The 4,620-nt window shown below is 44.9% G+C and overlaps 1 non-coding gene across 1 annotated transcript; it reads right to left on the bottom strand.

The window, feature by feature from the left end:
• Positions 1-3,396: 3,396 nt before the first annotated feature.
• Trnas-gga (transfer RNA serine (anticodon GGA)) lies at positions 3,397-3,480 on the bottom strand. Its single transcript is given in 2 exon segments — positions 3,397-3,431; positions 3,441-3,480. It is a non-coding gene; the product is annotated as a tRNA-Ser (tRNA).
• Between the last annotated feature and the right edge of the window lie 1,140 nt (positions 3,481-4,620).

The following is a 4,620-nucleotide window of genomic DNA, read 5'->3' as shown; positions in this document are numbered from 1 at the left end:
TGGCTGCTTTCTCGCTTACATCGGGAAATGCCGTCTGTTAGCACATCGTTGTTTTTCTGGGTTAGACATTGATAATTTTCGTCAACTTTTTAGATGTTCTGCAGCACTATGCATTTCTCACAACACACTTTTGTGAGAAATGCATAGTGCTGCAGAACATCTAAAGAGCAGACGAAAATTATTAGTGTCTAACACAGAAAAACAACGAAGAGCTAGCAGACGGCATTTACTGATGTAAGCGAGAAAGCAGCCGAAAAATCACCGTAAGTACAAACCAACCCATTCTTAACGAACTGTTCTTCGATCTAAAAGGCAAATCAAAATGTACATTAACTTAATTACAGGCCATTGATGATGCTTTACCTCAATAAAGCGAATCGCGTCTGGTGAAAAAATTATGCATTTTTGCAGTTGCAACGACGAATCAAAAATACCGTTAGGAACTTCATCGTTCTCTGGGCTGTTGCTATATATAGGACTAAATATTGCGTAATTATAGGGGACCGAACAGAACCTACCGGTACGAATATCAGGGTCTATGTGATCCTCGATGACTCACCGAAGATCCATTCGTATTACATGATGAGGAATACATTGTTGTGGGAACTCGATCTGTGGCGTAGGTGGGCAAGTAATTGGAAGGAAAAAACAGTTCTTGGTACTTGTCTTTTAGCCTGACTTCTGCTGTTCTTCGTGTTTTCAAATGATTCATAAGATGACGTCAGTTTTCTGGAGAAATGTTATGTAATAGGGATGTTCTGACCTACAATACGTCTTAACAGTGTTAAAAATGGTTCAAATGGCTCTAAGCACTATGGGACTTAACATCTGAGGTCATCAGTCAACTAGACGTAGAACTACTTAAACCTTACTAACCGAGTCAGGATTTGAATCGCCTAGAACCGCTCGGCCACAGTGGCCGGCCCAATGTAGTCGAAAGAAATGGACAGGCAAGTAAGATTATACGTAAAATCTGTGGCAAAATTCAAGATTTATGTGATTTAGCGGAAGAGCAAAACCTTTGATTAGTTGAGATATTACACTGTCCAGTCACGTTAATATGACTACAAGTCAAAGCCTGAATAACCATCTTTTGCAGCACGAGACGAGTAGGACGAGAGTGAATGAGGCTCTGGAAGGTACCGAGAGGGATGTGGAAACATGCCGACACCAGTGCCGTGCGCTAGGCCTCTCATCCATGGCGCGAACAGCCCTATCGAGGTTGTCCCACAGATTCTCGAATGGATTTCAATCCGGGGAGCTTGGTGGCTAGTGCAGTACGGTGAACTCATCCTCGTGCTCTCTGAACCACGCACATACAGTGCAAGCTGTGTGACACATTGGCCGGCCGCTGTGGCCGAGCGGGTGTAGGCGCTTCAGTCTGGAACCGCGCGACAGCTACGCTCGCAGGTTCGAATCCTGCCTCGTGCATGGGTGTGTGTGATGTCCTTAGGTTAGTTAGGTTTAAGCAGTTCTAAGTTCTAGGGGACTGATGACCTCAGATGTTAAGTCCCATAGTGCTCAGAGCCATTTGAACCATTTGTGACAGTTTGCATTGCCCCTCCTGGTACATGCCATCGTGCCGAGGTAAAACAATCTGCATGTTGGGGTGGACATGGCCCCCAAGGATACAAGCATACTTGTGTTGATCCATTGTGCCATCTTGAATGGCGAAATCACATTCCCCAGGCCATAACGCTCCCTCCTGGTTGGTGCGGTGATTTGCTTTCAGATGTTTCACGCCATACACACCAACAGCCATCTGTCCGATGGAGCATAAAACGTGAGTCATCTGAAAAGACCATCTGTCGTCACTCAGTGGACGTCCAGCTGCGATACTAGCGCGCAAGTTCCAGCCTTCGTCGCCGATGAACTGCAGTCAGCACGGGTGCATGAAAGAGGCGCATGCTACGAAGGCCCATACACAGCAAACGTTCGCTGAACGCCGGCCGGTGTGGCCGTGCAGTTCTAGGCGCTTCAGTTTGGAACCGCGTGACCGCTACCGTCGCAGGTTCGAATCCTGCCTCGGGCATGGATGTGTGTGATGTCCTTAGGTTAGTTAGGTTTAAGTAGTTCTAAGTTCTAGGGGACTGATGACCACAGATGTTAAGTCCCATAGTGCTCAGAGCCATTTGAACCACCGTTCGCTGAACGGTCGGTCGTTGAGGACACACTGTTGGTAGCGTCTTGGTTCATCCGGATGGTCAGTTGCTCAACAGTTGCACGTCAATTTGCCTGTACACATCTACGGGCCGTCGTTCACCTCTGTCAGCTATGGCCCGTGCTACACCACAGTTGCCTCGGCGCCGATTTTGGGTAGCGCAGTTTTAGCATGCGTGACACACTTTAACCAAGGCGGCACGCGAGCATTTTAAGAACTTTGCGATACCGGAAATTCGTCGACTGTTGGTCGAAAACCAATGATCATGTCCTTTTGGACTTCATATAAATCGCTCCGTTTCCATATTACGACAACAACTGCACTGTTTTCCGCGGCACCCTGACACGCTTTACATAAACTCCACTGCTAGTGTTGCCACCTGCCATCTGCGAGTGGTTGTTACATGTTGATGTCGAACACAGGCGGTGGTTAGTGTAATATAACTGTACCATGTAAAATAGTCATATGTTGTTTTTTTTAATAAAGCTGTGTTATTGAAGGACTGTGAATGCAAGTTACATATTAACGAGCATAAGCTACTCTTTTTTAGAAGGAGACCGTATATTACTTCTTCAGCATAACATGAAGTTGTGAATCAAGTAAATTAAAGGAATTCTGCAACTCTTTTCAAGATACGTTCGTCTTTATCCTTTGCGTAAACCTGTTAATGCTCAAAAATTAGAAAAATATTATTTCGTGCGTATTGTGGCAGACACCGTAGGCGCCGGTCCACAAGACTTCAAAACTGCGAAACACTGATGAACAGTTTAAGTCATGACAGCACCAGTATGCCACCATGCTCAGTTTTATTCAATCAAAGGAAATCAAGTATTTTCGAACATTACGTGACGTACCCACAAAAAATCGAAGTCTCACGTGATGAAATGTTGCATCAAGTGCTAGACCACATTAATAAGAAAGCTAATGTTGGCAAACAGAAGCGCGATAAATTAGTGAAGGCTTTAATATATGCGGTGAATGATAGGATTCCCGTCAAATCTCATAAGAAATCTTCTAAGGCCAAAAATGATATTGAGAAATTTAATCATTAATATGTTGGCCCCTTCAGAATTAGAAAGATTGTGCATCCTTATTGCATTGAAGTGCAATACATGAGCGCAGGTTAATGGTTCAAATGGCTCTGAGCACTATGGGACTCAACTGCTGTGGTCATAAGTCCCCTAGAACTCAGAACTACTTAAACCTAACGAACCTAAGGACATCACACACATCCATGCCGGAGGCAGGATTCGAACCTGCGACCGTAGCGGTCGTGCGGTTCCAGACTGTAGCGCCTTTAACCGCTCGGCCACTCCGGCCGGCCAGCGCAGGTTAATATTATGGATAACAGCATGCAGAGACTATTAAACTGTACCACAAAAGAGATTATTTGGAATCGCACGTGTAGAGTTTCTCGTATGAACAGACAGTTTCTCCGTTCTACAGACAGTGACTGACCTGACGGAGACATCGCAGCTGTGCAGTTTATATGAACTACATTTTTCTGCGTGAACTTACTAAAACAAGTGCTTTAGCAGGAAGAACTCTAAGGAAGAGAGACTCATTTAAATTATGTGACGGCATGTGTTTTCTTGTGTAAATTACTGCCGGTATCATTTTGTCTATTTTCATATATTTGAGCGCACACGCGTCCCCGAGAGCGACATACCAGAGATCTGATGCAACAGCGTCGTCGCGGAGGTATGCCGTAGCTGGTTCAGATTCCTTAAGTTCCAGTCCACTACGGAGTAAACAATAAACTGGGTCATTGTACCGCGCTGCCCTCTTCCCTTTGGTGGTGTCAGCGGTCGACAGCTACAAACATCCAACGACCTCGACCAGTCAACATCGCCACACTGCGCATGCTTCGCAGATCAGCTGTCAACGTATCGCTTCGTAAACCAACATGAATTTTGCGTGTGTCATTCATCTCAGAATATAGGTTGTGCAGTGATAATCAGAACGTGTGTCATTTATCTCAACAAATAAGTTGTCCAGTGATATAAAAAATGGTCTGCTCGAAAAAGATTGTTCACGAATGATTCAAGGCTTCGATAAAAATAAGTGCAAGAATTATTAATAAATTGTCCCAAGCATGTATGAAGGTGCTCTATAATAGAGAACCACAACGCTGTTGCTCAAATGGTACAAATGGCTCTAAGCACTATGGGAGTTAACATCTGAGGTCATCAGTCCTCTAGAATTAGAACTACTTAAACCTAAGGACATCACACACATCCATGCCCGAAGCAGGATTCGAACCTGCGAACATAGCAGCAGCAGGGTTCCGGACTGAAGCGCCTAGAACTGTCACAGCGGCCGGCTACTGTTGCTACGTATGTTTTTCTTTTTTAACTACGTATTCATGTTGACTACTGTAAACGCCATGTGTAATATAGATCATCTCTTCTACATCTACAGTACGTCGACACTCCGCAATCCAAGCGTGGTGGAGGGTA

This window comes from Schistocerca serialis, chromosome 3 (genome assembly GCF_023864345.2).
Source record: "Schistocerca serialis cubense isolate TAMUIC-IGC-003099 chromosome 3, iqSchSeri2.2, whole genome shotgun sequence".
Lineage (NCBI taxonomy): Eukaryota > Metazoa > Arthropoda > Insecta > Orthoptera > Acrididae > Schistocerca > Schistocerca serialis.
This window is presented reverse-complemented; position numbering and strand designations above follow the sequence as displayed.